Here is a 23,903-nt window from a genome sequence, read left to right as displayed (position 1 = left end):
TCCCATTATTCAGCAGACAAACACTACTCTCTATGTATCCGTTAGGGTGTCTTTCAGGTTTCGTGCGTTCTGTATCGAATCGTAGTTGGCCACAATGAAAGTGTCACGTATAACGTTGAAAATAGAGTTCGGACACCTCTCTGAGTAAGACGAACGTGTTGTCCACCCTCTAGACTTCAATGAGGTTAAGCCGTGATACCTAAGACAGATCTGCACTCGATGACACCTCGATAACAGCCGGTCCCCACACTTACATCTTGCTCTCCTTACGTCAGTATACATCATATCAGTCTGTGACGCTGGCTTTGCAACATCTTGCGTGCCTTTAGGTTCGCCGCGACCAACACTTACAATGCACTGACCACAAAAAATGGAGGCGCCGCGGCTTGAACCCTGCACCTTTCACATGCGTAGCGAACGCTCTACCAACTGAGCTACGCCACATGCACGACCAAACTGCGAGATTCCCCTTTCTTTCCGACTCTGATGCTCACGGACACGATGGTTGGTTGGTTTGTAGCGGTGAAGGGAGCAGAGTACAAAGGCGCGGACACGTTCATATACACAAAAGTTCCAAGTAGTTTCGATGCTCTGGTATTACAAATGCAAATTCCATCTGTTTTTAACGTCTTAAATTGGAAGAGCCGTCACAAATTGCTCCGTTTTCACTCCTTGTCGACAATCATACAGCACCTGAGGTAACAAACACATCTCGAGCGCCATTGTGCACTCCATTATTGATGCCAACTCAGTGCCTCGCTCTTTACCACTGTGTACCAATATTGTCGTCCAACTGCAAAACACTAGGCCACAACAAGTTTCGCGTCTCCATTGCACCGCGCCTACTACAAAACGCTCCCCAAACTTGGCACTCACCCACGCAGCCGACTTTTCCAACTTTCCACGACGCTCACGCAACGCTCACGCTAGTGACAGCATTATTTATAGTTCGACGTCGCGCCATAGCGAATGAGCACATTTCGCCTACGGCTTAGGCCGCCCTCCTAGTGTGGCTGCTCGGTGTCTGCAGGCAGCGACGGTCTGCCAGCTTCCTGTGTTCGCACCTATGTCACCTGTGCTTGCTTGTCAGAGACAGACTATCGCAAAACATACAACTCACTCCATGAATTGATTGCTACGGCATCTGTTACGAGCAGTCACAACTAGCAACACCAGTAGCAGCCGACTGCACGCAAAGAATAGGAATGTGCAGTGGGATTTACGTGAACTCGGCGCAAGGCAGATCTTTCCGACATAGGCTTGAGAATCTTACGGGAACACTTGTACTGTTTCTAAATAAAGTGTAGGCGTGGGAGGAGGGTGCTTCCCGCGCACTAATAACAGCACGTTTGCCAATTGTGGATGCTAATCATTCGCTTGTATCTTCCTAGACACATCTGCAGGCTGAGAATTATTCCACTTGCATGGCAAGGTGCGCATGTAGGTATGTTAAAAATTCTGGAGGCACTGGGTATTGATCCCAGTACCTCTCGCATTCTAAGCGAGCGCTCTACCATCTGAGCTACGCCCGCCCCCCGAAGACTAATGGTGCTACATACAGCAATATAGACGATACAGACCCTTGCACTCCCATTATTCAGCAGACAAACACTACTCTCTATGTATCCGTTAGGGTGTCTTTCAGGTTTCGTGCATTCTGTATCGAATCGTAGTTGGCCACAATGAAAGTGGCACGTATAACGTTGAAAATAGAGTTCGGACACCGCTCTGAGTAAGACGAACGTGTTGTCCACCCTCTAGACTTCAATGAGGTTAAGCCGTGATACCTAAGACAGATCTGCACTCGATGACACCTCAATAACAGCCGGTCCCCACACTTACATCTTGCTCTCCTTACGTCAGTATACATCATATCAGTCTGTGACGCTGGCTTTGCAACATCTTGCGTGCCTTTAGGTTCGCCGCGACCAACACTTACAATGCACTGACCACAAAAAATGGAGGCGCCGCGGCTTGAACCCTGCACCTTTCACATGCGAAGCGAACGCTCTACCAACTGAGCTACGCCACATGCACGACCAAACTGCGAGATTCCCCATTCTTTGCGACTCTGAAGCTCACGGACACGATGGTTGGTTGGTTTGTAGCGGTGAAGGGAGCAGAGTGCAAAGGCGCGGACACGTTCATATACACAAAAGTTCCAAGTAGTTTCGATGCTCTGGTATTACAAATGCAAATTCCGTCTGTTTTTAACGTCTTAAATTGAAAGAGCCGTCACAAATTGCTTCGTTTTCACTCCTTGTCGACAATCATACAGCACCTGAGGTAACAAACACATCTCGAGCGCCATTGTGCACTCCATTATTCACGCCAACTCAGTGCCTCGCTCTTTACCACTGTGTACCAATCTTGTCGTCCAACTGCAAAACACTAGGCCACAACAAGTTTCGCGTCTCCATTGCACTGCGCATACTGCAAAACGCTCCCCAAACTTGGCACTTACCCACGCAGCCGACTTTTCCGACTTTCCACGACGCTCACGCTAGTGACAGCATTATTTATAGTTCGACGTCGCGCCAAAGCGAATGAGCACATTTCGCCTACGGCTTAGGCCGCCCTCCTAGTGTGGCTGCTCGGTGTCTGCAGGCAGCGACGGTCTGCTAGCTTCCTGTGTTCTCACCTATGTCACGTGTGCTTGTTTGTCAGAGACAGACTATCGCAAAACATACAACTCACTCCATTAATTGATTGCTACGGCATCTGTTATCAACAGTCACAACTAGCAACACCAGTAGCAGCCGACTGCACGCAAAGAATAGGAATGTGCAGTGGGATTTACGTGAACTCGGCGCAAGGCAGATCTTTCCGACATAGGCTTGAGAATCTTACGGGAACACTTGTACTGTTTCTAAATAAAGTGTAGGCTTGGGAGGAGGGTGCTTCCCGCGCACTAATAACAGCACGCTTGCCAATTGTGGATGCTAATCATTCGCTTGTATCTTCCTAGACACATTTGCAGATTGAGAATTATTCCACTTGCATGGCAAGGTGCGCATGTAGGTGTGTTAAAAATTCTGGAGGCACTGGGTATTGATCCCAGTACCTCTCACATTCTAAGCGAGCGCTCTACCATCTGAGCTACACCCCCCCCCCCCCCCCCCAAGACTAATGGTGCTACATACAGCAATATAGACGACACAGACCCTTGCACTCCCATTATTCAGCAGACAAACACTACTCTCTATGTATCCGTTAGGGTGTCTTTCAGGTTTCGTGCGTTCTGTATCGAATCGTAGTTGGCCACAATGAAAGTGGCACGTATAACGTTGAAAATAGAGTTCGGACACCGCTCTGAGTAAGACGAACGTGTTGTCCACCCTCTAGACTTCAATGAGGTTAAGCCGTGATACCTAAGACAGATCTGCACTCGATGACACCTCGATAACAGCCGGTCCCCACACTTACATCTTGCTCTCCTTACGTCAGTATACATCATATCAGTCTGTGACGCTGGCTTTGCAACATCTTGCGTGCCTTTAGGTTCGCCGCGACCAACACTTACAATGCACTGACCACAAAAAATGGAGGCGCCGCGACTTGAACCCTGCACCTTTCACATGCGAAGCGAACGCTCTACCAACTGAGCTACGCCACATGCACGACCAAACTGCGAGATTCCCCATTCTTTGCGACTCTGATGCTCACGGACACGATGGTTATTTGGTTTGTAGCGGTGAAGGGAGCAGAGTACAAAGGCGCGGACACGTTCATATACACAAAAGTTCCAAGTAGTATCGATGCTCTGGTATTACAAATGCAAATTCCGTCTGTTTTTAAAGTGTTAAATTGAAAGAGCCGTCACAAATTGCTCCGATTTCACTCCTTGTCGACAATCATACAGCACCTGAGGTAACAAACACATCTTGAGCCCCATTGTGCACTCCATTATTCATGCCAACTCAGTGCCTCGCTCTTTACCACTGTGTACCAATCTTGTCGTCCAACTGCAAAACACTAGGCCACAACAAGTTTCCGCGTCTCCATTGCACTGCGCATACTACAAAACGCTCCCCAAACTTGGCACTCACCCACGCGGCCGACTTTTCCGACTTTCCACGACGCTCACGCTAGTGACAGCATTATTTATAGTTCGACGTCGCGCCAAAGTGAATGAGCACATTTCGCCTACGGCTTAGGCCGCCCTCCTAGTGTGGCTGCTCGGTGTCTACAGGCAGCGACGGTCTGCTAGCTTCCTGTGTTCGCACCTATGTCACCTGTGCTTGCTTGTCAGAGACAGACTATCGCAAAACATACAACTCACTCCATGAATTGATTGCTACGGCATCTGTTATCAGCAGTCACAACTAGCAACACCAGTAGCAGCCGACTGCACGCAAAGAATAGGAATGTGCAGTGGGATTTACGTGAACTCGGCGCAAGGCAGATCTTTCCGACATAGGCTTGAGAATCTTACGGGAACACTTGTACTGTTTCTAAATTAAGTGTAGGCGTGGGAGGAGGGTGCTTCCCGCGCACTAATAACAGCACGCTTGCCAATTGTGGATGCTAATCATTCGCTTGTATCTTCCTAGACACATCTGGAGACTGAGAATTATTCCACTTGCATGGCAAGGTGCGCATGTAGGAGTGTTAAAAATTCTGGAGGCACTGGGTATTGATCCCAGTACCTCTCGCATTCTAAGCTTGCGCTCTACCATCTTTTTTTTCTCTTTTTTTTGGTGTTTTATTTGTTTTTTTTATTTTTTATTTTTTTTCCCTTTTTTTTCCCTTTTTTTTTGGGCCTCCCATCACCCCTTTTAGCCCATCCTTGCGCTCTCCATAATTCGCCTTCATCGGCGTCGGCTGCTCACGCCATGTACATTACCATAAACTGATGAGACGAAGTTAATCCCTTTATCGTGGAGAAACTAATGTACCCCTTCTTTGGGCTTATTGATAATGTGAAAAAAGAATGAAGTCTTCAGTAGGTAGAAACAGAAGTTATGTTCAGTTTGTTTCCTTCTTCATCGCTGTTTTTTGTTGTCACACTTAAAGCAAATAGTCTTCCTTGACAAAGAAACGTCAGAGGGCATTTCGAAACTGCCTCTTCTCTCTGAAAATGCTTAAAAAACAAACCATATTCGGTGAGAAGCAACTATTTATAATGGCTTCTTGAAAAATAAATTAATAAACGTTGAACTCAAAGAACGGCAATTCCGGTAAAAATTAAAATAATTTTTTTTTTTTCACGATTGTTAAGTAAGTTAGTAGTGGTGAACACTCTCTTACGTTTGTCTTCTGTGTCCGCAGATATTTCTTGTTAATTCTTTTACATCAAGGTCTTGATTAAAAAATTTGCGTATGTTTTTTTATATTTACTAGTCTTCAGTAACATGTGATGCTCAGTTAGCAGAGAGATCCAAAAATCCTCTTGGCTTTTCTCTTCCTTCGTGAAGAGGTAATGGACCGTTGCCGCTTTCAGCCAATTGACTGCGTTGCGTTTCGTGTTAGGAAAGGGTACATCATCCGGTGTCAAAAAGTCCGCAGGCGTTATAGCGTTAGGTGACGTTCGAAGGATGAGTGCCAGCTTTCGTCGGACATTCAGCCAGATATCTTTAACCTTGTCGCACACGAAACGATGTTCTTCGTTATCAATTAAACTACACGTTGCACACAAAGGCGAATCCGCTAAGTGGATCGAATGAAGTTTCGAGTTTGTTGCAACTTTCCTATTTACAACAAAGTACCATGTTGCTTTCAGATGAGTAGCTAAGTTACGGTTATGAATATTTGCCCATATCACTTTCCAGTTAGAACATGGATAGTTTTGTTCTATTTTGTTGTTCTTCTTTTCTCCCATCAATTTGCCATAAATTTCTTTTACGTTTGTCATGTCTTTTTCCGGAATTCTTGAACGTAGGTAGCTATATTCTATTAAAAACCATCGTAAATGGTAAAGTCCGCTCGGTATGTGCTGCACATTAATGGGTGGAGAGAGGTCATCTGGAGCTATTTCAGATAGCAAGTGCGCGGCGATACAGCTGCCGGATTGTCTCCATTGTTGAAATGTATTGGAGATGTACAGAGCCTGCGACTTTTTAGTAACATTCGTTAAGTTTAAGCCGCCATTATTAGTGGCGAGCGTCAGAGTGTCATACTGGATTTTAAATATGTGGCCACGGCTCACAAAATAGCCTATTGCTGACATAATTTGTTTGGCGTTGCCGGCGGGAATTGGCAGTATCTGGGCGACATAATTGACTTTGGAAGTAATAGAGACGTTCGCTAAAGACACTCTCTGAATTTCATTTAATTGTCGAATACTATGTGTCCGTACACTAGCTCGTATGGTAGTTAGTACTTGTCTATAGTTGGCCGCAATAGTTTGACGTATATTTTTTCGGAAATCAATGCCGAGACACTTCAAGGCTGTTAACTCACGTAAGTGACCGTGTGTGCGCATGCCAATGCCACATCCGATATTGAATATGCCGGACTTGGTTTTGTTTAACCTCGCGGCTGACGCTCGTTCGTATTTTTCTATTATGTGCATTGCCGTCTCGACTTCCGCTACATTCATAACGAGAAACCCAACATCGTCCGCATAAGCTTTACATATTATTTTGTTTCCTCGTATTAGCAATCCTTGTAACCGCTGAGTCAAGGTAGCGAGCAAAGGTTCGATGGCCATGGCAAAAAGTGCCATGGACAACGGACAACCTTGCCTGACGGAACATGCGATCTCGACTGGCCGGCTAGGCTGTCCATTTATGATGATTCTGGAGGAGTTATTCGTTACCAAACGTCGTATGAGGTCGACGAATCTCGGCGGAAAACCCATTGCGCCCATCGTTTTCAGGAGGTAGGAGTGGCTGATCCTGTCGAAGGCTTTATCGAAATCTAACGACACGATGGCACATTTTAGTCGACATACTTCTGCTATTGAAATTATGTCGCGGTAGTCGGACAGCGTCTGCTGAATTTTCCTATCTTTGCCCACGCTAGACTGATATGGGCCGGTGACGCTGGCCATTACATTTTTAAGTCTGTGGGCTAAGAGCCGCGAAAAAATTTTATAGTCACTGTTCAGCAGAGTGATTGGTCTCAAATTTCCAATTTTCTTGCCAGCCGATTTTTTTGCGATTAACACTATCATACCTTCACGAAAATCTTTCGGTATCTCCTTATTGAGGTTCAGAAGTTCATTACAGATGCATGTAATTCTATGTTTTATATGTTCCCAGAAGACTTGATAAAATTCTGCTGGTATGCCGTCAGCTCCAGGGGATTTATTTTTTTGCACTTTGATAGACAGCATAGTGTACATCGTCTTCGGTCGCCTCCGCTATTAGAGCTTCCGCGTACGCGTTACCAACGCGTCCTTGCAGGTGGGTCAGTAAATCGTCCTGTGCTTTTTCATCTACCTCTTTATGTGAAAACAAGTTGTCGAAATGGGTTAGTATTTCTGCTTTTATGTCGTTGTGCATTGTCAAGGTGGTTCCATTATCAGTTTTAAGCTCCGTCAGTATTTTGCGGCATCCTCGTTTAGTTTCACGAATCACATAATATATCGAAGTGGCTTCTTTTTGCGCCACAGTCTCTGCTCTTGATCTTATTTGGTATCCTTCAAGCTGTTGTCGCCTTAATGTCAGTATTTTTGCCTGGATTTTTTTAATTCTCCCATGGTTCCCAATAGCTGTAGCACCTTGCAGGTAGAGTTCTCGGAGACAATGAAAGTAAAATTCTATCGTTCTTTTCCGCCAAAAGCTCTTCTCCCGGGAGTAGTTGATGAAACATCTCCGGATCTGAGGTTTGGCGCATTTGAGCCACCATTCCAAAGTCGAGTGGTAACAGATGAGTTTGGTCTCGCAGGCTCTCCAAGTGGTGAGAAAGGCTTCTCGACAGGCAGGATCTTTTAAGTGTGAAACATTAAGTTTCCATGGCCCTTTATATCGACAGGTTCCTTGTCGTTCCAAATTTAATGTGCATATATATGCAGCGTGGTCCGAAAAAACGGTTGGCCAAACTTCAGACTGCAGGATGCGCTGTTTCAGATTGGGCGAGACATATATTCGATCCAACCGGCTCGGTGAATGATTAGTGAGGTGGGTAAAGCCGGGTGCCGCGCCGTGCTTTTGCTCCCACGAATCAGTTAAACGGAGCTCGGTGACGATACGTTCCAGGTCCGGCGATTTGTTGTAGTTCGGAGTTTGGTCTTTGGCATGTATGACACTGTTAAAGTCGCCTCCAAGGATGGTATGGGTGCAGTGTACACCAAACAAAGGAACAATTCCCTCCTTAAAAAACTGTGCTCGTTGGCACCGATTGGTAGAACCAGATGGGGCATAGACATTAACAATCCTGGTGTTATAAAGCGTGCCGGCAATGCCTCTGCCGTTAGGCAGTTTTGTTACGTCTGTAATGACGACGCCCTCTTTGAAAAGAAATGCGGTACCCAAATCACATCCAATTCCAGGATTGACTATAGCATTATACCCCTGTATGAAGTCAAGTTCGATGTTTGTTACTTCTTGTAAAAACAAAATGTCCACATCAGCTGCATACAGGAAATCTTTTAAATTTTGTAAATTAAATGGGCTACAAATTTTATTGATGTTCAGCGTAGCGATCTTATAGGCCTGCAACGGAACTACGTTAGCCAAGACGGGAGTGTAATTAGGAAAAACTCTGGCAACATATCATTTCGAAAAAACATTAAGAAATCTGACCCGAGAGACATGTGGACACAAGTCAGTAAAACCGTTCAGACTAGAAATATTCATGACTTGGGAAGGGATCAGTCGGCTTCTCCGTGTCTGGGACAGTATCCGTCGCGGCGATGACATTCAAGACGACGTCATCGCGTGGTGTGGCCATCGTGGTGACTGTAACGGTTCCTGTGGTGTCCATAATTTCGTCCTCCTTTGTAGTGTCGTCGACATCGTCTGCCCACGGATTCGACAGCCCTGTCATCGGTTCGTCATTAAGTGGTGCACTATATTCAGGTGTTTGCTGGTGATTTTTATCTTCGGTTCGGGTAATTGCTACGTCATCGGAGGGCAAACTGGCAGAACCTGAGGTACTATCCAAGGACACAGGGTCTTCGTTAGATGACTGCTGATTGCACTGCAAGTTCTCAGATGCAGATTGACGTATTTTGCCCCCTATTTGCTTTGCCTGTTCACGCAGTTGTGGTGCAGTCTGCTCTGCACCTTGACGCGCGATCCTCCGTTTTTTAGATTTCTTGGGAGATGCGTCTCGTGGTGGACTTTGGACGGTACCTGAAGAAGCCTCAGGTTGCAAAGTAGCACTACTCGAAGTGACTGACGCCAGGTCTGATTTCATTGCACTTGACGGGCTGTGGTCAGTGCCTAAGGCAGCTGCAGGATTCGGAAGAGCACCACTAGAAACGGCTGGTTGCGAGTCCGTTTTCTGTGCACCTGATACGCTTTTGATACCTCCTAAAGAAGCTCCAGGATGCAGAGGAGCACTACCCGAAGCGACTGAGGTCGCGTCCGTATCCATTGCCTCATTGGGCGATTCCACGGCGACAAGGGCAGGAGCAGATATGTCTTCGCAGGAGGGTTGAGTGTCTACAGATGCTACACCTGAGTCGGTCGGTTGGTCGGTCGCTTGTGGGTCGGTATTCGTAGTAACTTCGGGGGGCGCAGTGGCACTTGCAAAACCGCGCGCTACGGCGACATATGTCACGGGCAGCGTTGACATAGCAGGGGGCCTGACGGCATCGCCGGCAGGCAGTTGCGCCACTCGCCTTTGAACACAGTCTGCACGAACGTGGCCTGGTAAATTGCAGACAGCACACGTTTTCGGTTGGTCATCGTACATCACAACAGCTCTATATCCGCAGACGTTTATAAACGACGGAATGTGCTTCTGCAATTCGACTCTTAATTGGCGCACACCATTCAAAACAGGGAATTTGTGTGCAGCAGACCACCGTTCGGCAATATTACTCAAAACTTTCCCGTATGGAGCAATAACAGCATTTATCTGGTCACTTGTAATTTCAAAGGGAAGTTCAAAGACTCGCACGGTCCGAATACCTAGACCAGCATGGGCAACGGTAACCTCCCCAACATTTCCGTCAGCATGTTTAAATTTCAGAATGCCACCACAAGATCGAACTATCCTTTCACACAATTCTGGACTGGCAAGTTTCACGAAAACCACACTGTTCATAATCGAGAAATGTATGCCGATAATATCATCAAGTCCTATTTTAACATCATCCTCTAACCACTGTTCAACATCAAATGACCTCGGTCGGACAAAGTTGCGATCAAACGTGAATTTCAAAGTATCTTTTCGCTGCGGTTGCGACATCTCTTAATTCTTTTTCATGTCTACACAAATACTATAGACAGCGACGCGTTGCAGCAAGAGCAGAGACTTACCACGCGGAGCTAACGCAGCACAGCAAACAGCACGGCACGTCCGACCTCCAGCGCAGCCGCTGGCTGACTTAATTGTGGATGCTAATCATTCGCTTGTATCTTCCTAGACACACCATCTGAGCTACGCCCGCCCTCCCCGAAGACTAATGGTGCTACATACAGCAATATAGACGACACAGACCCTTGCACTCCCATTATTCAGCAGACAAACACTACTCTCTATGTATCCGTTAGGGTGTCTTTCAGGTTTCGTGCATTCTGTATCGAATCGTAGTTGGCCACAATGAAAGTGGCACGTATAACGTTGAAAATAGAGTTCGGACACCGCTCTGAGTAAGACGAACGTGTTGTCCACCCTCTAGACTTCAATGAGGTTAAGCCGTGATACCTAAGACAGATCTGCACTCGATGACACCTCGATAACAGCCGGTCCCCACACTTACATCTTGCTCTCCTTACGTCAGTATACATCATATCAGTCTGTGACGCTGGCTTTGCAACATCTTGCGTGCCTTTAGGTTCGCCGCGACCAACACTTACAATGCACTGACCACAAAAAATGGAGGCGCCGCGGCTTGAACCCTGCACCTTTCACATGCGAAGCGAACGCTCTACCAACTGAGCTACGCCACATGCACGACCAAACTGCGAGATTCCCCATTCTTTGCGACTCTGATGCTCACGGACACGATGGTTGGTTGGTTTGTAGCGGAGAAGGGAGCAGAGTACAAAGGCGCGGACCCGTTCATATACACAAAAGGTCCAAGTAGTTTCGATGCTCTGGTATTACAAATGCAAATTCCGTCTGTTTTTAACGTGTTAAATTGAAAGAGCCGTCACAAATTGCTCCGTTTTCACTCCTTGTCGACAATCATACAGCACCTGAGGTAACAAACACATCTCGAGCGCCATTGTGCACTCCATTATTCATGCCAACTCAGTGCCTCGCTATTTACCACTGTGTACCAATCTCGTCGTCCAACTGCAAAACACTAGGCCACAACAAGTTTCGCGTCTCCATTGCACTACGCATACTGCAAAACGCTCCCCAAACTTGGCACTCACCCACGCAGCCGACTTTTCCGACTTTCCACGACGCTCACGCAACGCTCACGCTAGTGACAGCATTATTTATAGTTCGACGTCGCGCCAAAGCGAATGAGCACATTTCGCCTACGGCTTAGGCCGCCCTCCTAGTGTGGCTGCTCGGTGTCTGCAGGCAGCGACGGTCTGCTAGCTTCCTGTGTTCGCAACTATGTCACCTGTGCTTGCTTGTCAGAGACAGACTATCGCAAAACATACAACTCACTCCATGAATTGATTGCTACGGCATCTGTTATCAACAGTCACAACTAGCAACACCAGTAGCAGCCGACTGCACGCAAAGAATAGGAATGTGCAGTGGGATTTACGTGAACTCGGCGCAAGGCAGATCTTTCCGACATAGGCTTGAGAATCTTACGGGAACACTTGTACTGTTTCTAAATAAAGTGTAGGCGTGGGAGGAGGGTGCTTCCCGCGCACTAATAACAGCACGCTTGCCAATTGTGGATGCTAATCATTCGCTTGTATCTTCCTAGACACATCTGCAGGCTGAGAATTATTCCACTTGCATGGCAAGGTGCGCATGTAGGTGTGTTAAAAATTCTGGAGGCACTGGGTATTGATCCCAGTACCTCTCGCATTCTAAGCGAGCGCTCTACCATCTGAGCTACGCCCGCCCCCCCGGAGACTAATGGTGCTACATACAGCAATATAGACGACACAGACCCTTGCACTCCCATTATTCAGCAGACAAACACTACTCTCTATGCATCCGTTAGGGTGTCTTTCAGGTTTCGTGCATTCTGTATCGAATAGTAGTTGGCCACAATGAAAGTGGCACGTATAACGTTGAAAATAGAGTTCGGACACCGCTCTGAGTAAGACGAACGTGTTGTCCACCCTCTAGACTTCAATGAGGTTAAGCCGTGATACCTAAGACAGATCTGCACTCGATGACACCTCGATAACAGCCGGTCCCCACACTTACATCTTGCTCTCCTTACGTCAGTATACATCATATCAGTCTGTGACGCTGGCTTTGCAACATCTTGCGTGCCTTTAGGTTCGCCGCGACCAACACTTACAATGCACTGACCACAAAAATTGGAGGCGCCGCGGCTTGAACCCTGCAGCTTTCACATGCGAAGCGAACGCTCTACCAACTGAGCTACGCCACATGCACGAGCAAACTGCGAGAATCCCCATTCTTTGCGACTCTGATGCGCACGGACACGATGGTTGGTTGGTTTGTAGCGGTGAAGGGAGCATAGTACAAATGCGCGGACACGTTCATATACACAAAAGTTCCAAGGAGTTTCGATGCTCTGGTGTTACAAATGCAAATTCCGTCTGTTTTTAACGTCTTAAATTGAAAGAGCCGTCACAAATTGCTCCGTTTTCACTCCTTGTCGACAATCATACAGCACCTGAGGTAACAAACACATCTCGAGCCCCATTGTGCACTCCATTATTCATGCCAACTCAGTGCCTCGCTCTTTACCACTGTGTACCAATCTTGTCGTCCAACTGCAAAACACTAGGCCACAACAAGTTTCCGCGTCTCCATTGCACTGCGCATACTACAAAACGCTCCCCAAACTAGGCACTCACCCACGCAGCCGACTTTTCCGACTTTCCACGACGCTCACGCTAGTGACAGCATTATTTATAGTTCGACGTCGCGCCAAAGCGAATGAGCACATTTCGCCTACGGCTTACGCCGCCCTCCTAGTGTGGCTGCTCGGTGTCTGCAGGCAGCGACGGTCTGCTAGCTTCCTGTGTTCGCACCTATGTCACCTGTGCTTGCTTGTCAGAGACAGACTATTGCAAAACATACAACTCACTCCATGAATTGATTTCTACGGCATCTGTTATCAACAGTCACAACTAGCAACACCAGTAGCAGCCGACTGCACGCAAAGAATAGGAATGTGCAGTGGGATTTACGTGAACTCGGCGCAAGGCAGATCTTTCCGACATAGGCTTGAGAATCTTACGGGAACACTTGTACTGTTTCTAAATAAAGAGTAGGCGTGGGAGGAGGGTGCTTCCCGCGCACTAATAACAGCACGCTTGCCAATTGTGGATGCTAATCATTCGCTTGTATCTTCCTAGACACATCTGCAGGCTGAGAATTATTCCACTTGCATGGCAAGGTGCGCATGTAGGTGTGTTAAAAATTCTGGAGGCACTGGGTATTGATCCCAGAACCTCCCGCATTCTAAGCGAGCGCTCTAGCATCTGAGCTACGCCCGCCTCCCCCTAAGACTAATGGTGCTACATACAGCCATATAGACGACACAGACCCTTGCACTTCCATTATTCAGCAGACAAACACTCTATGTATCCGTTAGGGTGTCTTTCAGGTTTCGTGCATTCTGTATCGAATCGTAGTGGGCCACAATGAAAGTGGCACGTATAACGTTGAAAATAGAGTTCGGACACCGCTCTGAGTAAGACGAACGTGTTGTCCACCCTCTAGACTTCAATGAGGTTAAGCCGTGATACCTAAGACAGATCTGCACTCGATGACACCTCGATAACAGCCGGACCCCACACTTACATCTTGCTCTCCTTACGTCAGTATACATCATATCAGTCTGTGACGCTGGCTTTGCAACATCTTGCGTGCCTTTAGGTTCGCCGCGACCAACACTTACAATGCACTGACCACAAAAAATGCAGGCGCCGCGGCTTGAACCCTGCACCTTTCACATGCGAAGCGAACGCTCTACCAACTGAGCTACGCCACATGCACGAGCAAACTGCGAGAATCCCCATTCTTCGTGACTCTGATGCGCACGGACACGATGGTTGGTTGGTTTGTAGCGATGAAGGGAGCAGAGTACAAATGCGCGGACACGTTCATATACACAAAAGTTCCAAGTACTTTCGATGCTCTGGTGTTACAAATGCAAATTCCGTCTGTTTTTAACGTCTTAAATTGAAAGAGCCGTCACAAATTGCTCCGTTTTCACTCCTTGTCGACAATCATACAGCACCTGAGGTAACAAACACATCTCGAGCCCCATTGTGCACTCCATTATTCATGCCAACTCAGTGCCTCGCTCTTTACCACTGTGTACCAATCTTGTCCAACTGCAAAACACTAGGCCACAACAAGTTTCCGCGTCTCCATTGCACTGCGCATACTACAAAACGCTCCCCAAACTTGGCACTCACCCACGCAGCGGACTTTTCCGACTTTCCACGACGCTCACGCTAGTGACAGCATTATTTATAGTTCGACGTCGCGCGAAAGCGAATGAGCACATTTCGGCTACGGCTTAGGCCGCCCTCCTAGTGTGGCTGCTCGGTGTCTGCAGGCAGCGACGGTCTGCTAGCTTCCTGTGTTCGCACCTATGTCACCTGTGCTTGCTTGTCAGAGACAGACTATCGCAAAACATACAACTCACTCCATGAATTGATTGCTACGGCATCTGTTATCAACAGTCACAACTAGCAACACCAGTAGCAGCCGACTGCACGCAAAGAATAGGAATGTGCAGTGGGATTTACGTGAACTCGGCGCAAGGCAGATCTTTCCGACATAGGCTTGAGAATCTTACGGGAACACTTGTACTGTTTCTAAATAAAGTGTAGGCGTGGGAGGAGGGTGCTTCCCGCGCACTAATACCAGCACGCTTGCCAATTGTGGATGCTAATCATTCGCTTGTATCTTCCTAGACACATCTGCAGGCTGAGAATTATTCCACTTGCATGGCAAGGTGCGCATGTAGGTGTGTTAATAATTCTGGAGGCACTGGGTATTGATCCCAGTACCTCTTGCATTCTAAGCGAGCGCTCTACCATCTGAGCTACGCCCGCCCTCCCCGGAGACTAATGGTGCTACATACAGCAATATAGACGACACAGACCCTTGCACTTCCATTATTCAGCAGACAAACACTACTCTCTATGTATCCGTTAGGGTGTCTTTCAGGTTTCGTGCATTCTGTATCGAATCGTAGTTGGCCACAATGAAATTGGCACGTATAACGTTGAAAATAGAGTTCGGACACCGCTCTGAGTAAGACGAACGTGTTGTCCACCCTCTATACTTCAATGAGGTTAAGCCGTAATACCTAAGACAGATCTGCACTCGATGACACCTCGATAACAGCCGGTCCCCACACTTACATCTTGCTCTCCTTACGTCAGTATACATCATATCAGTCTGTGACGCTGGCTTTGCAACATCTTGCGCGCCTTTAGGTTCGCCGCGACCAACACTTACCATGCACTGACCACAAAAAATGGAGGCGCCGCTGCTTGAACCCTGCACCTTTCACATGCGAAGCGAACGCTCTACCAACTGAGCTACGCCACATGCACGACCAAACTGCGAGAATCCCCATTCTTTGCGACTCTGATGCGCACGGACACGATGGTTGGTTGGTTTGTAGCGGTGAAGGGGGCAGAGTACAAATGCGCGGACACGTTCATATACACAAAAGTTCCAAGTACTTTCGATGCTCTGGTGTTACAAATGCAAATTCCGTCTGTTTTTAACGTCTTAAATTGAAAGAGCCGTCACCAATTGCTCCGTTTTCACTCCTTGTCGACAATCATACAGCACCTGAGGTAACAAGCACATCTCGAGCCCCATTGTGCGCTCCATTATTCATGCCAACTCAGTGCCTCGCTCTTTACCACTGTGTACCAATCTTGTCGTCCAACTGCAAAACACTGGGCCACAACAAGTTTCCGCGTCTCCATTGCACTGCGCATACTACAAAACGCTCCCCAAACTTGGCACTCACCCACGCAGCCGACTTTTCCGACTTACCACGACGCTCACGCTAGTGACAGCATTATTTATAGTTCGACGTCGCGCCAAAGCGAATGAGCACTTTTCGCCTACGGCTTACGCCGCCCTCCTAGTGTGGCTGCTCGGTGTCTGCAGGCAGCGACGGTCTGCTAGCTTCCTTTGTTCGCACCTATGTCACCTGTGCTTGCGTGTCAGAGACAGACTATCGCAAAACATACAACTCACTCCATGAATTGATTGCTACGGCATCTGTTATCAGCAGTCACAACTAGCAACACCAGTAGCAGCCGACTGCACGCAAAGAATAGGAATGTGCAGTGGGATTTACGTGAACTCGGCGCAAGGCAGATCTTTCCGACATAGGCTTGAGAATCTTACGGGAACACTTGTACTGTTTCTAAATAAAGTGTAGGCGTGGGAGGAGGGTGCTTCCCGCGCACTAATAACAGCACGCTTGCCAATTGTGGATGCTAATCATTCGCTTGTATCTTCCTAGACACATCTGCAGGCTGAGAATTATTCCACTTGCATGGCAAGGTGCGCATGTAGGTGTGTTAAAAATTCTGGAGGCACTGGGTATTGATCCCAGTACCTCTCGCATTCTAAGCGAGCGCTCTACCATCTGAGCTACGCCCGCCTCCCCCAAAGACTAATGGTGCTACATACAGCCATATAGACGACACAGACCCTTGCACTTCCATTATTCAGCAGACAAACACTACTCTCTATGTATCCGTTAGGGTGTCTTTCAGGTTTCGTGCATTCTGTATCGAATCGTAGTGGGCCACAATGAAAGTGGCACGTATAACGTTGAAAATAGAGTTCGGACACCGCTCTGAGTAAGACGAACGTGTTGTCCACCCTCTAGACTTCAATGAGGTTAAGCCGCGATACCTAAGACAGATCTGCACTCGATGACACCTCGATAACAGCCGGTCCCCACACTTACATCTTGCTCTCCTTACGTCAGTATACATCATATCAGTCTGTGACGCTGGCTTTGCAACATCTTGCGTGCCTTTAGGTTCGCCGCGACCAACACTTACAATGTACTGACCACAAAAAATGGAGGCGCCGCGGCTTGAACCCTGCACCTTTCACATGCGAAGCGAACGCTCTACCAACTGAGCTACGCCACATGCACGAGCAAACTGCGAGAGTCCCCATTCTTTGCGACTCTGATGCGCACGGACACGATGGTTGGTTGGTTTGTAGCGGTGAAGGGAGCAGAGTACAAATGTGCGGACACGTTCATATACACAAAAGTTCCAAGTAGTTTCGATGCTCTGGTGTTACAAATGCAAATTCCGTCTGTTTTTAACGTCTTAAATTGAAAAAGCCGTCACAAATTGCTCCGTTTTCACTCCTTGTCGACAATCATACAGCACCTGAGGTAACAAACACATCTCGAACCCCATTGTGCACTCCATTATTCATGCCAACTCAGTGCCTCGCTCTTTACCACTGTGTACCAATCTTGTCGCCCAACTGCAAAACACTAGGCCACAACAAGTTTCCGCGTCTCCATTGCACTGCGCATACTACAAAACGCTCCCCAAACTAGGCACTCACCCACGCAGCCGACTTTTCCGACTTTCCACGACGCTTACGCTAGTGACAGCATTATTTATAGTTCGACGTCGCGCCAAAGCGAATGAGCACATTTCGCCTACGGCTTAGGCCGCCCTCCTAGTGTGGCTGCTCGGTGTCTGCAGGCAGCGACGGTCTGCTAGCTTCCTGTGTTCGCAACTATGTCACCTGTGCTTGCTTGTCAGAGACAGACTATCGCAAAACATACAACTCACTCCATGAATTGATTGCTACGGCATCTGTTATCAACAGTCACAACTAGCAACACCAGTAGCAGCCGACTCCCCGCAAAGAATAGGAATGTGCAGTGGGATTTACGTGAACTCGGCGCAAGGCAGATCTTTCCGACATAGGCTTGAGAATCTTACGGGAACACTTGTACTGTTTCTAAATAAAGTGTAGGCGTGGGAGGAGGGTGCTTCCCGCGCACTAATAACAGCACGCTTGCCAATTGTGGATGCTAATCATTCGCTTGTATCCTCCTAGACACATCTGCAGGCTGAGAATTGTTCCACTTGCATGGCAAGGTGCGCATGTAGGTGTGTTAAAAATTCTGGAGGCACTGGGTATTGATCCCAGTACCTCTCGCATTCTAAGCGAGCGCTCTACCATCTGAGCTACGCCCGCCCCCCCGAAGACTAATGGTGCTACATACAGCAATATAGACGACACAGACCCTTGCACTCCCATTATTCAGCAGACAAACACTACTCTCTATGTATCCGTTAGGGTGTCTTTCAGGTTTCGTGCATTCTGTATCGAATCGTAGTTGGCCACAATGAAAGTGGCACGTATAACGTTGAAAATAGAGTTCGGACACCGCTCTGAGTAAGACGAACGTGTTGTCCACCCTCTAGACTTCAATGAGGTTAAGCCGTGATACCTAAGACAGATCTGCACTCGATGACACCTCGATAACAGCCGGTCCCCACACTTACATCTTGCTCTCCTTACGTCAGTATACATCATATCAGTCTGTGACGCTGGCTTTGCAACATCTTGCGTGCCTTTAGGTTCGCCGCGACCAACACTTACAATGCACTGACCACAAAAAATGGAGCCGCCGCGGCTTGAACCCTGCACCTTTCACATGCGAAGCGAACGCTCTACCAACTGAGCTACGCCACATGCACGACCAAATTGCGAGAATCCCCATTCTTTGCGACTCTGATGCGCACGGACACGATGGTTGGTTGGTTTGTAGCGGTGAAGGGAGCAGAGTACAAATGCGCGGACACGTTCATATACACAAAAGTTCCAAGTAGTTTCGATGCTCTGGTGTTACAAATGCAAATTCCGTCTGTTTTTAACGTCTTAAATTGAAAGAGCCGTCACAAATTGCTCCGTTTTCACTCCTTGTCGACAATCATACAGCACCTGAGGTAACAAACACATCTCGAGCCCCATTGTGCACTCCATTATTCATGCCAACTCAGTGCCTCGCTCTTTACCACTGTGTACCAATCTTGTCGTCCAACTGCAAAACACTAGGCCACAACAAGTTTCCGCGTCTCCATTGCACTGCGCATACTACAAAACGCTCCCCAAACTTGGCACTCACCCACGCAGCCGACTTTGCCGACTTTCCACTACGCTCACGCAACGCTCACGCTAGTGACAGCATTATTTATAGTTCGACGTCGCGCCAAAGCGAATGAGCACATTTCGCCTACGGCTTAGACCGCCCTCCTAGTGTGGCTGCTCGGTGTCTGCAGGCAGCGACGGTCTGCTAGCTTCCTGTGTTCGCACCTATGTCACCTGTGCTTGCTTGTCAGAGACAGACTATCGCAAAACATACAACTCACTCCATGAATTGATTGCTACGGCATCTGTTATCAGCAGTCACAACTAGCAACACCAGTAGCAGCCGACTGCACGCAAAGAATAGGAATGTGCAGTGGGATTTACGTGAACTCGGCGCAAGGCAGATCTTTCCGACATAGGCTTGAGAATCTTACGGGAACACTTGTACTGTTTCTAAATAAAGTGTAGGCGTGGGAGGAGGGTGCTTCCCGCGCCCTAATAACAGCACGCTTGCCAATTGTGGATGCTAATCATTCGCTTGTATCTTCCTAGACACATCTGCAGGATGAGAATTATTCCACTTGCATGGCAAGGTGCGCATGTAGGTGTGTTAAAAATTCTGGAGCCACTGGGTATTGATCCCAGTACCTCTCGCATACTAAGCGAGCGCTCTACCATCTGAGCTACGCCCGCCCCCTCGAAGACTAATGGTGCTACATACATCCATATAGACGACACAGACCCTTGCACTCCCATTATTCAGCAGACAAACACTACTCTCTATGTATCCGTTAGGGTGTCTTTCAGGTTTCGTGCATTCTGTATCGAATCGTAGTTGGCCACAATGAAAGTGGCACGTATAACGTTGAAAATAGAGTTCGGACACCGCTCTGAGAAAGACGAACGTGTTGTCCACTCTCTAGACTTCAATGAGGTTAAGCCGTGATACCTAAGACAGATCTGCACTCGATGACACCTCGATAACAGCCGGTCCCCACACTTACATCTTGCTCTCCTTACGTCAGTATACATCATATCAGTCTGTGACGCTGGCTTTGCAACATCTTGCGTGCCTTTAGGTTCGCCGCGACCAACTCTTACAATGCACTGACCACAAAAAATGGAGGCGCCGCGGCTTGAACCCTGCACCTTTCACATGCGAAGCAAACGCTCTTCCAACTGAGCTACGCCACATGCACGACCAAACTGCGAGAATCCCCATTCTTTGCGACTCTGATGCGCACGGACACGATGGTTGGTTGGTTTGTAGCGGTGAAGGTAGCAGAGTACAAAGGCGCGGACACGTTCATATACACAAAAGTTCCAAGTAGTTTCGATGCTCTGGTATTACAAATGCAAATTCCGTCTGTTTTTAACGTCTTAAATTGAAAGAGCCGTCACAAATTGCTCCGTTTTCACTCCTTGTCGACAATCATACAGCACCTGAGGTAACAAACACATCTCGAGCCCCATTGTGCACTCCATTATTCATGCCAACTCAGTGCCTCGCACATTACCACTGTGTACCAATCTTGTCGTCCAACTGCAAAACACTAGGCCACAACAAGTTTCCGCGTCTCCATTGCACTGCGCATACTACAAAACGCTCCCCAAACTTGGCACTCACCCACGCAGGCGACTTTCCACGACGCTCACGCAACGCTCACGCTAGTGACAGCATTATTTATAGTTCGACGTCGCGCCAAAGCGAATGAGCACATTTCGCCTACGGCTTACGCCGCCCTCCTAGTGTGGCTGCTCGGTGTCTGCAGGGAGCGAGGGTCTGCTAGCTTCCTGTGTTCGCACCTATGTCACCTGTGCTTGCTTGTCAGAGACAGACTATCGCAAAACATACAACTCACTCCATGAATTGATTGCTACGGCATCTGTTATCAGCAGTCACAACTAGCAACACCAGTAGCAGCCGACTGCACGCAAAGAATAGGAATGTGCAGTGGGATTTACGTGAACTCGGCGCAAGGCAGATCTTTCCGACATAGGCTTGAGAATCTTACGGGAACACTTGTACTGTTTCTAAATGAAGTGTAGGCGTGGGAGGAGGGTGCTTCCCTCGCACTAATAACAGCACGCTTGCCAATTGTGGATGCTAATCATTCGCTTGTATCTTCCTAGACACATCTGCAGGCTGAGAATTATTCCACTTGCATGGCAAGGTGCGCATGTAGGTGTGTTAAAAATTTTGGAGGCACTGGGTATTGATCCCAGTACCTCTCGCATACTAAGAGAGCGCTCTACCATCTGAGCTACGCCCGCCCCCTCGAAGACTAATGGTGCTACATACATCCATATAGACGACACAGACCCTTGCACTCCCATTATTCAGCAGACAAACACTACTCTCTATGTATCCGTTAGTGTGTCTTTCAGGTTTCGTGCATTCTGTATCGAATCGTAGTTGGCCACAATGAAAGTGGCACGTATAACGTCGAAAATAGAGTTCGGACACCGCTCTGAGTAAGACGAACGTGTTGTCCACCCTCTAGACTTCAATGAGGTTAAGCCGTGATACCTAAGACAGATCTGCACTCGATGACACCTCGATAACAGCCGGTCCCCACACTTACGTCTTGCTCTCCTTACGTCAGTATACATCATATCAGTCTGTGACGCTGGCATTGCAACATCTTGCGTGCCTTTAGGTTCGCCGCGACCAACACTTACAATGCACTGACCACAAAAAATGGAGGCGCTGCGGCTTGAACCCTGCACCTTTCTCATGCGAAGCGAACGCACTACCAACTGAGCTACGCCACAGGCACGACCAAACTGCGCTATTCCCCATTCTTTGCGACTCTGATGCGCACGGACACGATGGTTGGTTGGTTTGTAGCGGTGAAGGGAGCAGAGTACAAAGGCGCGGACACGTTCATATACACAAAAGTTCCAAGTAGTTTCGATGCTCTGGTATTACAAATGCAAATTCCGTCTGTTTTTAACGTCTTAAATTGAAAGAGCCGTCACAAATTGCTCCGTTTTCACTCCTTGTCGACAATCATACAGCACCTGAGGTAACAAACACATCTCGAGCCCCATTGTGCACTCCATTATTCATGCCAACTCAGTGCCTCGCTCTTTACTACTGTGTACCAATCTTGTCGTCCAACTGCAAAACACTAGGCCACAACAAGTTTCCGCGTCTCCATTGCACTGCGCATACTACAAAACGCTCCCCAAACTTCGCACTCACCCACGCAGCCGACTTTTCCGACTTTCCACGACGCTCACGCTAGTGACAGCATTATTTATAGTTCGACGTCGCGCCAAAGCGAATGAGCACATTTCGCCTACGGCTTAGGCCGCCCTCCTAGTGTGGCTGCTAGGTGTCTGCAGGCAGCGACGGTCTGCTAGCTTCCTGTGTTCGCACCTATGTCACCTGTGCTTGCTTGTCAGAGACAGACTATCGCAAAACATACAACTCACTCCATGTATTGATTGCTACGGCATCTGTTATCAGCAGTCACAACTAGCAACACCAGTAGCAGCCGACTGCACGCAAAGAATAGGAATGTGCAGTGGGATTTACGTGAACTCATCGCAAGGCAGATCTTTCCGACATAGGCTTGAGAATCTTACGGGAACACTTGTACTGTTTCTAAATAAAGTGTAGGCGTGGGAGGAGGGTGCTTCCCGCGCACTAATAACAGCACGCTTGCCAATTGTGGATGCTAATCATTCGCTTGTATCTTCCTAGACACATCTGCAGGCTGAGAATTATTCCACTTGCATGGCAAGGTGCGCATGTAGGTGTGTTAAAAATTCTGGAGGCACTGGGTAACTCTCGCATACTAAGCGAGCGCCCTACCATCTGAGCTACGCCCGCCCCCCCGAAGACTAATGGTGCCATATAGACGACACAGACCCTTGCACTCCCATTATTCAGCAGACAAACACTACTCTCTATGTATCCGTTAGGGTGTCTTTCAGGTTTCGTGCATTCTGTATCGAATCGTAGTTGGCCACAATGAAAGTGGCACGTATAACGTTGAAAATAGAGTTCGGACACCGCTCTGAGTAAGACGAACGTGTTGTCCACCCTCTACACTTCAATGAGGTTAAGCCGTGATACCTAAGACAGATCTGCACTCGATGACACCTCGATAACAGCCGGTCCCCACACTTACATCTTGCTCTCCTTACGTCTGTATACATCATATCAGTCTGTGACGCTGGCTTTGCAACATCTTGCGTGCCTTTAGGTTCGCCGCGACCAACACTTACCATGCACTGACCACAAAAAATGGAGGCGCCGCTGGTTGAACCCTGCACCTTTCTCATGCGAAGCGAACGCTCTACCAACTTACCTACACCACATGCACGACCAAACTGCGCTATTCCCCATTCTTTGCGACTCTGATGCGCACGGACACGATGGTTGGTTGGTTTGTAGCGGTGAAGGGAGCAGAGTACAAAGGCGCGGACACGTTCATATACACAAAAGTTCCAAGTAGTTTCGATGCTCTGGTATTACAAATGCAAATTCCGTCTGTTTTTAACGTCTTAAATTGAAAGAGCCGTCACAAATTGCTCCTTTTTCACTCCTTGTCGACAATGGTACAGCACATGAGGTAACAAACACA

At 47.9% G+C, this 23,903-nt stretch overlaps 2 non-coding genes across 2 annotated transcripts; both read right to left on the bottom strand.

Moving 5' to 3' along the window:
* Positions 1-3,036: 3,036 nt before the first annotated feature.
* On the bottom strand, positions 3,037-3,109 carry Trnas-aga (transfer RNA serine (anticodon AGA)). The gene has a single exon. It is a non-coding gene; the product is annotated as a tRNA-Ser (tRNA).
* A 13,646-nt stretch (positions 3,110-16,755) lies between these two features.
* Positions 16,756-16,832, bottom strand: Trnas-aga (transfer RNA serine (anticodon AGA)). Its single transcript has one exon. It is a non-coding gene; the product is annotated as a tRNA-Ser (tRNA).
* Between the last annotated feature and the right edge of the window lie 7,071 nt (positions 16,833-23,903).

Source organism: Schistocerca gregaria, chromosome 3 (genome assembly GCF_023897955.1).
Source record: "Schistocerca gregaria isolate iqSchGreg1 chromosome 3, iqSchGreg1.2, whole genome shotgun sequence".
NCBI classification, from domain to species: domain Eukaryota; kingdom Metazoa; phylum Arthropoda; class Insecta; order Orthoptera; family Acrididae; genus Schistocerca; species Schistocerca gregaria.
This window is presented reverse-complemented; position numbering and strand designations above follow the sequence as displayed.